The sequence below is a fragment of the Montipora foliosa genome, chromosome 9 (genome assembly GCF_036669935.1).
Source record: "Montipora foliosa isolate CH-2021 chromosome 9, ASM3666993v2, whole genome shotgun sequence".
NCBI lineage: Eukaryota > Metazoa > Cnidaria > Anthozoa > Scleractinia > Acroporidae > Montipora > Montipora foliosa.
The window spans coordinates 32117883-32130073 of record NC_090877.1 but is presented as its reverse complement, the minus strand read 5'-3'; the positions used below and the strand labels follow the sequence as shown (position 1 = coordinate 32130073).

The 12191-nt window shown below is 38.6% G+C and overlaps 1 pseudogene; it reads left to right on the top strand.

The window, feature by feature from the left end:
- LOC137971724 (von Willebrand factor A domain-containing protein 5A-like) overlaps positions 1 to 1235 on the top strand; it is a 4640-nt pseudogene extending 3405 nt beyond the window's left edge.
- The last annotated feature ends 10956 nt before the right edge of the window (positions 1236 to 12191 follow it).

The window sequence follows — 12191 nt, the reverse complement described above, 5'->3', positions numbered from 1 at the left end:
AATGATTCATCGTTTTCTTTTGTCAGGTTATTTAGACCTTAAAGAGAGCTCTTCAGCTTGTTATCACAGATGTGAGTGTAACCTGGGACTTACCACAAGGCTGGACTGTGAACCAGACCCCACATATCTTCCTCCACTCTTCAGTGGCGACAGACTAATGGTGTATGGCCTTCTGAAGTCGTCTGAAAATGCGAGTCAAGATGGTGAAATCGTTGTGAGACTTCAAGGTACCTTGAACGAGAACGAAAAGGTGGATCATTTGATAACCTTTCCAACTCCGTCAACATCGATAACCACTGATGCTGTCTTGGACCCTCATTCAAGTGCCATCCTTCATTGCTTGGCAGCAAAAACGTTCATTCAAATGAAACAAGATGACCTCAGTGATAAGAACGGTGATGAACTGGAAGACGGCAAATCTCCGATAATCACTGTCAGCAAGTCAGCAAATGTCGCGTCAAAGTTTACGTCATTTGTGGCTGTTGATAAAGAAAATCGTCAGCCAGTATCAGGTCCTTTGACGAAACGGATAGCTTAATCATTCGATGTTTTTCATGCGTCGACTTCTCGCTATGTGTTCCCCTGCAAGTGCAGACGCGGGAAAGGTTTCTTCTCCTTTCTATCAACCAGAAGAAGTTCATTTCGACGTGGTGCTTCCCAGAGTACGAAATCTGTTGCAGTGGTCGTTGCATTGATATCTTTACAGAATGCCTCGGGTGCGTGGGACTTCACAAACGAACTGGTGGCCCTGTGCGGCAAAAACAGGACTACTTTGATCAAGAGCTGTCCTACTGAGGTTGCGTTTGGTACAGCTAAAGGGAAGCTATTGTGGGCCACTGCTCTGGCTTTGGTGCTACTGAGTGGGAAGTTCTTGGATCGGAAGGATGAATGGGAAATGGTTGCTGAAAAGGCAGAAAAGTGGATGAACAAGAGTCTACCAGCTGCTTTGAAGTACGTCAGCATTGTTCAATACGCAGCAACTGCGATTGGAGTCTAGATTTAATTTTCCCTGAACAGCAATGAAACAAGAAAATTAAACGTGATTTGGAGTTCCACGAATAAGACTGTAGGCTAATTTTATTGTTTATTTTAGTAATATATTGCGCGTAGTCGTTAAGTTAGAATTAATAAAATGACATTTCGATCGGGCCTAACAATTCTAAATATAAACAGTTGACTTTTGAATTGTCGAGTGACCGTAAAAACTGACAAAGAAAAGAATTGGGCATAAGGAAGGATATGCTTCTATTGCTTCTTGCTGAAGGCAATGTCTCAGTATCAGGTGGTATTATTGTCCTCGATGTCATGGACGGTGGATTGAAGATTTAAACCAAATAATTAGCTGGCAGTTTCATATATGATGCTTCGTGTGTGTGTGTGTTTTCTTGTTTTTAGCTATGGAAGACGATTCTGCCAATTTTGTTTCAGTTGTCAATTTTTACGCAATACCCGTAATGTTTGTACTCAAAAGAGTCGCGAAAGTAATTTGTAGGAAACGTATCGCAAAAGTAAGCAATAGATGGTCTAGCGCTGAATAATCGCATGAATTAAAGCCACAGTCTTTGTTTTCCTTCCCTTTCATTGGTACAGTATTGCTAATGCCACTCAGAAACAGCCTTTTCATTAGCTCTCCCGACCCTGCTACTACTTCCTTCATGCGTTGAAAATAGGTCAGGTTGTAGTTAACTGAACAGGCTTTATGATTGGCGGGGAGAACAACCGAACGAACGAAAAAAAACTGGCTTAAATTTTGATGAAAAGGACGACACTATACTCAACTTAAGTAACTTATTCTGACGAACGTTAATATATGAACGTCATATATATTTGAACTGCGGAGCGGAATCAAGTTATGAAGGGGGTAGTTTCTAAAGAAACTGTGGTGCTGCGTCGGTGGGGAAGTAGTATACAAAAATTTTGATTTTATCAACGGAGTTGATAATGTAAATTGGCCACCGTACAGAGATTCTAAAAGCGCATATACGTGAAAATCAGACAATGGTGGAAAAAATTCCTTCGGACACTTCTGTAATTGCATTAATTTTCTGTGTTTTAAAAAAGCACTGTTATCCCTTTCAAAATGCCTGTACGGCGGCCAATTTACATTATCAACTCCGTTGATAAAACCAAAACTTTTTGAAATCAAGTTATGCTGATCATCGCAGTAATTAACGTTACCTGATCAGTGAACGGCATCCCGTTCGTTCCACCAGAGTTAACACCAACTCTGGTTCCACTTCATAAAGAATTTCCTTCCTTTAATCTCGTGCAAGTAAGCAACACAGAAAAGAATTGTTGAATTTCCAGTTAACGAGTTGCATTTTTTTGTAAGAGCGTTGTCTTCCAGTCTTGTTGTTCAGGATCAGAATATCAGTAGATTAATTGAGCCCTGTGTTGACGTGAAAAGGGAAACTTGAAATAGCAGGCTGTGTTTTGCCTGATATTTCTCTTCTTCTAACTTGTCTTTCTCCTTTTATAAGCTGATTACAATAAGCCGCCGTTCGTTATTACACTTAAGTCTTCTTCGCTACAGAAAACAATAAACTAAGATAAAAAAAAAGAACTTCGGAAATGCTGTTGGAAAAACACGATTCATAGTATCATGTTGCGCTCCTCACAATAGCTCTTAGTCGTGTTGAGGTGTTATCACAACTGCGCGAGTCACTGGTTTTGATTTGCTTCGGGAATTCTCTCATCATTCTTGTCTTCAAGGTTGTGTCCAGAAATTCGGCAAAAATGGCACTTAAGAGTCTTTCTGACTCTATTCCTCCATTAACTTTTAACAGTGACGATAACACCCAAAACATATGCCTCATTTCACAAACAAGCAGTTCACGGCAGAATGAAAATGAAATGATGATGGCAGAAAGCCCGATACGTATGTACATGAAAGTTCGACGTACAAAAGTGAACACTCAAGCTTCCCGCGCATATCTCACGTGACCCTTGAGCCAATGACATTGGCCAATGGCGAAATAAAATTAAGCTATGATCCTCGCTATAGAGAAGCCTGAAAAATTCAGGACGTCAACAGGGTTTGAACCCGTGACCTCGCGAAGCCGGTCCGAGGCTCTAACCAATGCAACTGAGCTATGAAGCCACTGATGTTGGAGCTGGTCATTTGTGGGTTCATATGTTTCTGGGATGAATGAATCTATGAATGAAAGATATATAAAATGAATCGCATATATTGAACTGCGGATATCATTTCATATATCATTTCGTTCATTGATTCATGCATCACACGAACAGTTGAGTCCACAAATGACCAGCTCCCAACGTCAGTGGCTTCATAGCTCAGTTGGTTAGAGCGCCGCATTGTTTATAATATCGCGAAGTCACGGGTTCAAACCCCATTGAAGTCATGAATTTTTTAGGCTTCTCTACGCAATTGCTAAAATTGCGTTCATAACTGCGAGGATCATAGCTTCACTTGATTTCATATCCGCAGTTCAATGTATGATTCGTTTCATGGTCTTTCATATATCATTTCGTTCATAAAATTTAGTATGCATTCTGTGACGTGCATTTCTAGACATAAGTGTTCGTGCATGTAGTAGCTTAATTAAGAATGGTACCGTCAAGGTATGAATGACATCCGTAGAAAATAATTAGGGCCTGTTTATATGGGGCGAACCAGTCCGTTTAGGTGGGCTGGCCCGCTTTGTCGAGATCTCGGCTAATGCGTATTTTCTTTGGTAAAATCTCGGTTCGTTTATATGAGAAGGCGGGCTGAAAAATCCTCATATAAACGGTTCAGCCCGGTTTACCGGGATGAAACTTGTCATGAAGATTGGGTAGCCTTGAAAACGCAGCTAGATTTGCATGATCACAAGATTATTTTGGCATCTTTTGTGTTAAAATACCATTCCGTATTTGCTAGACTGAGAGCTAAAATGAACCTTCATTTCGAACCAAAACAAGAAAATTCAACAGTTATCCTTTACTTGACTTTGACAGTTACAAGGCACGTAAACAAATTCCCGAATTCACCCCGGTAAACCGGGCTGGAATCGTCCATATAAACACCTCAGCCGGCCTAACTGGGCTGGCTTGCCTTATTTAAACAGGCCCTTATAATTAATCATTCTACATCTTCGGACTAAAATTTCATGGTTTCTGAAACAATCCTTGTTACCGTCTTTGATCTAAAACAAACGCATCAATATATATTATTGATTATGTCAAAAAATGTTTTTGAAAACCAACAATAACTGGAAAACAAAAATTTCCCAGACCTTCCCAGGACATCACTCTCTGTATATTTTGTTCTTGCATAATCATAAATGAGTTTAAAATCAAATTATTGTTTCAAAGTAAAGCACATATCCCTCCTTAGATTGTTCCTGTCTATGTGCTCATTGCTGTAGCAATGAACGCAAACACGGAAATACTAGAGACGTTATGTTTCAGTGTTTCAGCAAGTCTATGACTTCCTCTTTCGGTTCAGCTTGCTGTCAAGCCAATACTTTCTTACCGTGATTTCCTTTTTTGATTGTTAACGTCTCAGTGATGTGTGCTCCTTTTTAAGGTATGATGGCACTCAGCAATCAGTTGGCTTCGTAATCTATTCTAGTCTTATTCTGTTGTTCCCACGACCACTCGGTCCCCATATTTTTACACCTCTACATCTACATTTTGGTACAGTATTCCTTCCGTGAGAACAAACTATGGTAAAGTTAATGGATTTGTTCTTTGGAATGATCTTGAAGAATCTCTCAAGAGTCTTAGTCTTCGCAACTTTAAACAGTCCTTAAAAAATGGCATTTTCGAGTCTTATTTATTTGTTTTGTTTTGTTTTGTTTTGTTTTGTTTTTATTTCGTTTCCAATTTTCTTTGTACGATGACTTAAGTGTGTGCGTGTGTTTAAAACTTACATCGTTTTATCTTGTTTTTCTCTTCTTCCTAAGTTCCTTTGGCCGACAACCGTTTTTCATGTGATCATCTGACACAGTCAGATGAAAGCTGCATGGCGAAAAATCAGGCTTTCTTTCAGTAACCATTCAAATGTTCCTTCTACCCATAGTAATGCGTAACAATTCAGTGATCAACTTTATACAGCGTTACGTCATCAAAACAAGTACTGGCTTCAATACATTGTGTAAAATGGTGATGACTTTCCTAATTTGACCTAATTTATCCACTGAGAGAAGGTAAACATGCAGCAACTGAGAGAGCTATTTAGAGTTATACCGTGCGGTTGAATTTAAAATTTACACTTTGTCTATCAGCTATACTTACTTGACCATTTTTTCTGTCTGTTAGCTGCGGCTAACGAACAAAATCTAAAAACGAAATGTGCTAGAACAAACTGGGGGAATTGCCTGGGCCGTTGTGATGTGTGATGTGCATCAATCTGCTGTCTTTTAATCATCTAAATAAAGCACTGACATGACGCTTGCTGAAATCCGCGTGCATCTAATTCCTTTGCATTTTTGGGTATATATATCCGCTGTCGGCCCAGATTTTATCAATTCCTGTTCTAACTATAGTTTGGTCATTGAATCCTATATCTGCGATGATATAATCCAGATCAAGGGCATCTAAATAAAGCATTGACTTTAAACGGGGCAACATCAGTGGTTATTCATTACTTTATTCAGGGGCACCCAATGAGAATATATTTTACATTGTTAAACGTATTTTAGTATTTAAACGGTAGATAGAGCCACATTTTTATCCCCTAAAAATGTTTTATCTGTTCGGATTCCCTAGCTAAAATTCTAATGATCCGAAAATTATAGGGATCAAAACTTACCTTTTCGACTTTGATTGGCTATAAGCACTCAGCTAATTCTTGCTTGCTCTCTTTCTCTTACGTCATACCTACAGACGATAGATTTTATATATGTAGAATTGACGTCATACCTACAGACAATAGTTTTATGCATGCAGAAGTGACGTCACCTAACACACTAACCAGCAGTTCGATCAGTTTTGTCATGGCGGAGCTCAGCTCAGGAATATGCATAATAAAACAATTATTGAATTCGGTTTTCGCATGTTAGCGATAATTATCAAGGCTTCAGTTTGTGTTATCCGCCTCAGCCTTCGGCTTCAGTAGATAACACAAACTTTGACCTTGATAATTATCGCTAACATGCTCAACCTCATCCACTAATTGTTATATTTAACAGCGTGGGCAGCTGTAGTGTCAACAATTACTGACTGGTAGTAATGGATATGTCTGGGGTCATATAAATAGCTTCTTCTCAAGCTGGGAAGTGTGGTCCATGACTAACGCGGACAGCAATCAGTTAACATGTTTCCAGAAGTGTTAGTGCTAATGAGAAATTCATCATCTTAGCTAAAACCGTTGAAGGAAGCTCATAATCCGAACCATCTATGCGAGCAAATTCTTATCATTATCGACCAACAACAACAGTACTGATTGTATGCCGAATTTAGCATTGTTGCTAATTGGGGATACAACATGAAGTATAAATAACTCATTCCAATATATATAAGTTGGGAAAAGCAGCAACCCAGATACCTTCCAGATTGCCTTCAAAAAAAATTGGAACGCTTCCGGAATTGTCATGTCATGGTTGTCATGATGATGCTAACACCGGTGAACTCATGAAGAGATGTAAGGCCTTGTCCACACTATGCCGGATAAATTTGAAAACCCAACTTTATTGTTACGGTTAGGCCTTCCGTCCACACTGCAACGCACATATCCGCATAAAAAGATCCGCGAAAACGGAACTTTTTGAATACGCTCTCCAGAGTGGAACAATTTGAAAACGCAACTTTTTTGTATTAGTGTGGACGGAAAACTTTTCGTATCCAGAACTTTTTGAATACGCTTGCGTCATTTTGTCATGTGATTTATCATGTTTTCTGTGTTGTTGGCAATAATTTCTTCTTTAATCGCTTATTTGGAGTTAAGTATTGCTTCAGTTCACATGAATAGTGTACGCCAGAGAATCAGGAATACCTTAAGACAATCATTGGTGTCAAAGGATACTAGGAAAGCGACGCAACGCTCTTAACCTTACAAGCAGAGACGCTTCTGACTCGACCTGGCAGATGCATGGTGAGACAACTTTGTTAACGAAGTTGTTGCCGCTGAAGAATGGAGAGAAATTTTCGAATGTCTACTTACTGTGAGCATGCTGAAAGCGAGATTAAGCAATTGTGCCGCTGATAAAACGCTGTAGTGTGGACAAAAAACTTTTGTTCCGTTTTTGCACCTAAAGTTGCGTTTTCAAATTTATCCGGCATAGTGTGGACGAGGCCTAAGTTGAGGACACTTGGGAGAAATAATTCCGAGTGCAGGAGCACTTGGATGCTCTACCACTGAGCTAAGGCTTTAATAGATTGCGCTAGCATAATTTTTGGCTTAATTCGTTTTTTCGCGCAAATTTTTCAGCGATTTTCCGAAAAAAAACATTGCTAGCACTTCATGGCACTTGTGGGTAGTTTTGAAGAACAAACAAAAGGGAAGAATAGTAAATAGTACTTATCTATAATCCTTTACATATATCTTTCTAAAAGAAAGTGGACTGGACTAGTTCTCGTTCATTTTATTCGATCGACAGAGCTGTTTCGTGGGAGTGTTTCCCACTCGTCAGGATCTAGATGACAACGCTAACTCCATATGAAGGGAACTCCATACAAACTGACCAACTAATTAGCGTTGTCACCTACGTAGATCCTGACGAGTGGGAAACAATCCCACGAAACAGTTCTGTCGGTCGAATAAAATGAACGAGAACTCGTCCAGTCCACTTTCTTTTAGAATGACGAAGCTCCATTACTGTTGAGCAATTTCAAGAACAAATCGGAACCATATCCAGCATATATCTATATTTATTTTTATCTGTAATCTTATACATGTACCTAGTTTCTTATTGCTTATATTTTGAATTGCCTAACGAAGTACTTGCTATCACAGTCGTACAACCAGCCTTGTGGTATTATTTTGTTTCATGTCTAGGATTGCAGGTTAGTTGCAAAATGTTCCGTCATTGCTGCAAGGACTGAAATTGAAATTGTCAAAATGGTGCATACTCAAATACTGTGATAGAGGAGATGGGCTCCCGCCAAAATTGACGACATGAGAAATGACTGCTTCCATGGTGATTTGGGGATACTCGGAAAAACGGCTAGTCGATCAATCAATAAATCTTTAGTGGTACATACATAGAATACTAACAATACTAACACGTGCAATACCCTGCAGATGGCAGAACTAGTCTGGGCGGGAAATGTGGGAACGGTAAGACAATAAAATTCAACACAGAATCTTCTTTGGTAGGCCTGCCTTAGTCCGGGCTGCCTGCAACGTTGGGTTTCTTACATATCTTTCTCCATTCGTTTCTATCACTCGCTAACCCAACAACATACTTCCTGTGGTGACATTATTTCTACTAGTGATTCTTTTCATATCTTCTACCACAGTTTCGTTCCATCTTTTACGTGGTCTCCCCATCGATCTTTTGCCGTTGCTGGGATACCACTTCTGCGGGTAATTGGGTATACGATTTTCAGGCATCCGAGCAACATGCATGCCCAAAACCATCTTAAGGTAATTCCCTTGAAATTCTTCTAATATAAAAGTTTTTTGGAAACTTGGCATAATTAACATTCATGATATGAACATTAAAAAAATGCAATAAAAAATTGGGGTCACCGTGCTTGTTTACGCGTCAGCAGGCTCTTAAAATGGGGTATTTTACTGGTTGCGAGTTAAAAATTCGAATCAACTTCATACAGAATTAAGTCTTCGTTACTTGAAAGCTACAAAATTTTATTTTGAAAATAAAGCTTCTTTTATTCACATAAGCAGTATTGCTTCATCTACGCCGTTTTTGATTGCTTGGTTGTGGGAATAGTGCACTCCTTGGGACAGTTCCGTGGTTAGCTTGAAGTCCTCGCCTTGGCCAAAATAGACCCAGTACGGAACTGTTTTCCAAAAAAATTCATGTTCTACTATCAAACTTTTTTTCTTCTTCAAATATGTTCTTTATTAGATAGTTCTTAGCAAATACCTGAAAAAAAATTCCGGGGTCACCGTGCTTGTTTGAGAGAAAAAGAGCATTTATTTTGCTATCGGGCTTAGTTTGAGGGAAATTACGTTTTGTACGCGCACGTGCTCATGAGCGCGCGCTAATGACGCGAAAATCGTGCGCAGTAGGGATGCGCAATGCAATACCAAGGAATTACCTTAAGTCGCATCCTGCTAGTATGATCATGCAATCTGCCTGCATCAATGATATTACTGAAGAATTTCGTCGTTATAAAGAAAGAATGAAACAATGAACAAATCTAGTAAATCTAGAGCAAAAGCAAGGTTAAGATGCTGGAGTGGAGCCTTCTGCCTTCCGAGTTCTAGTTTCTTCAATTGTCATATGAGTAGTTCCCACTTGTCTCTTGATGACTGACATTGCCTATATAATATCGCAATTTGTAGAAAAAAAATTGCGTAGGAATAGCTTTTTTTTAACATTTTTTTCTTGAAGTGATGTTCAAAGAAACAAAACGAGTGAGATTTTCCGCTAAGTGAAACAAAATAAATTTTCTCCTAATAAAAGAGAACCGACGGAAATAGTTGGTTACCATTCGCATGAAAAATCATTGACAATTTTTCACTTTATTATGAACAGTTCTGTATTCCATCAATAGACCACGTTTATTGTATTTTGAAGCAAATGGTTCATTAAAGAACCGGTTATTTCGGACAAAACGCCGGAGAAAACATGCAGGAGCATGTCTAAAGTTGTTCTATTTTTTCCGAAAAGATTCCAGTGGGAAAGGCTCTTCCGTTTGCTTTTATTCAGTAAAAGGAAAGTGTTCATAGCTTATCAGTAACTGATGAATACGCTTGTCTTTCGTCTGTAAACAGGATACCAGTTTTCCTTGACAAATGAGCTTACCAGAGAGAATTGTACTACTACATTGCTTTTAAATTGACTTCTGTTTGCTATTTCTTGTCAAAAAAAAACACGTGTCGTGGTTGGCATGGATATTTTGGAACAAAATACGTCAGGTCCGATTAGTTATGCCAGACTGTCACGTTTCGAGACTCAAATAAGACTGATTCTGTGTTCTAAACGCAGCTTAACCCAGGTGCTGTGAGTTGATGTAATCTAATCCACACCACGAAATGGTATACTCCGAATATATTTGAATCTTCATGTTGTTTACGGTTTTGTTATTTATATCTTGTTATCATACATTTTTATTTTTGTATTATTCGATTCGGAAGCTAAGGGTTATTTAAACATGCTCAGTTTCGTTTTTCTATCCTCAAAACGTGGTGTTGAGAAACCGTCGTGAATTAACTTTCTTAACCTGTAGGAAACGAGTGTGAAAACTGAAAAAGAATAATAATAAACACGGTTTGCTATCTGTACAAGCCCTATTTTTGGCAGAATACTTGCGCATGCTCTCAAATTGTTATCCTTGAATACAATAGCTGATATATCTTTTAATCTGAACTTACATTGTGCCAAGAAAAAATAAACAAATTGAAGTCAGTAAAGATATATCTTTGTCAATTAATACAAGGCCTGAAATACATACAAATGAAAAAAAATTCGAGTTACACCAGAGAAGCTCGAGAGACACTCAGTCGATTCAGTTTAATAGTATTCTTCCACACATTTAAAGCTATATATACGAACGATAATATGGTAAACTCCCTGCGGCACATGGATACCGCCGTCTTTACAGTGTCATTCACGTAAATATTTCGATTGAAAATGGTTTTAAATTTACAAGCATTTTATTTCCTTTCTTTTAGTATAGATGTGGTAATATGATAATAATTATGAAAATTAAACTGAGGGTTTCATTAATAACGTTGACAAAATCGTCTCGTCTGTTCTTGTACTGTCCGGAGTTGCACAAAAGCGCTGTCTTTAATTAGTTTCGATCGAGCACATGAGCAATTTTTTTCATTTTGACTAACATGAGTCACTTACTAAATGCTAGCTCATTTTGTTTAACTTATCGCAGAATTCGAAAGCTTAATATGCAATCTTGATAAGTAAACGAAAGGCTCTAAAATTAATTTGACTTGAGAAAAACACCAAGTTGAACTTTTCTTTTACAAGTGTCTTTTTATTGCTTGTACCTCGACAGTTCAATAATTTAATTCAGCCTTGTCATGTACTCCAGTGTCGAAAAAATTCATTCCATTAGCTATAGTAATGAAATACAGAACTGATCTCTGGGAATCATGCCGCATGCATTACCTTATCCATGTACGTATACTAAGTCTATATATATTGGATCTCGGTGACAAATGAACTTTGCACTGCCAACTTTCGTTTCTTTGCGATATACTGATAACTATTCACTGACACTCATTCGTCGTCATTTATCGGATTCGTCAAATTCATTAAATGCATATTCCTCTGTTCCTAGTTTACTTTCACTTGTTAGAAGACGGTTTCAGTCCCTGAAATGTTCACTTTCGCGTTGTCCAATATTGATAACTTTACTTTTCAGTTGCCAATCATTCGTAATTTCTAGTTCTGCTGTGGCTTCAGGGCCTAATCAGTGTCTTCCTTGCAAATTGCTATTCAATGATGTTTAAAATAACGATTACTGAAATAAATATTCATGTCCAAAAAAGTTAACTTTTAGCTATGTGAGCTAAGTTGGAGGCGACCCAAAGTCAAAGTTACTGTCGCGGCTCACTCTTCACCTTGCAAGTCATACAGCACAGCAAATTCGCCGGTTTTATTCAGTTCCTGTCTTCCACGAAAACTCCTAATACATTTACGTTCTCATCCGCTCCTTGGCCCTTATATTCGTCATCTTATTTCTGCTGCTCCAAGTAGTCAAAGCTCTTTGCTCGGTATATTTCAAATAAATCATCCCACCGCTGATTGAAATCGCTGGTTGCAAAGTCTATCGAGTATCCCTTTCTAAACGTCAAGTCCCGTCGGGATTTGCTGTTGATATGATGTACATTTGGCCGAAATGTTCTGTCTGCGAGGTCGTTGGCCTTGTCCTTTAACTCTCTTATTCTTTCTGCGATGCTTTTTTTGCTGCGCTTTCGTGGCGTAAAATAGCAAATTTCTTCCAAATCCACTGACCAGCGCACTTGTTTCGCCGAATTTTCGGCCATAGTTAAATGATCACAACTCACAGCTTTTGCGAGAGACATCGTTTGCTTGCTGCTGATTACTTCTGTCAATGATGATGTTCGGAGGCAGTTTGAAAATAAATTGCGT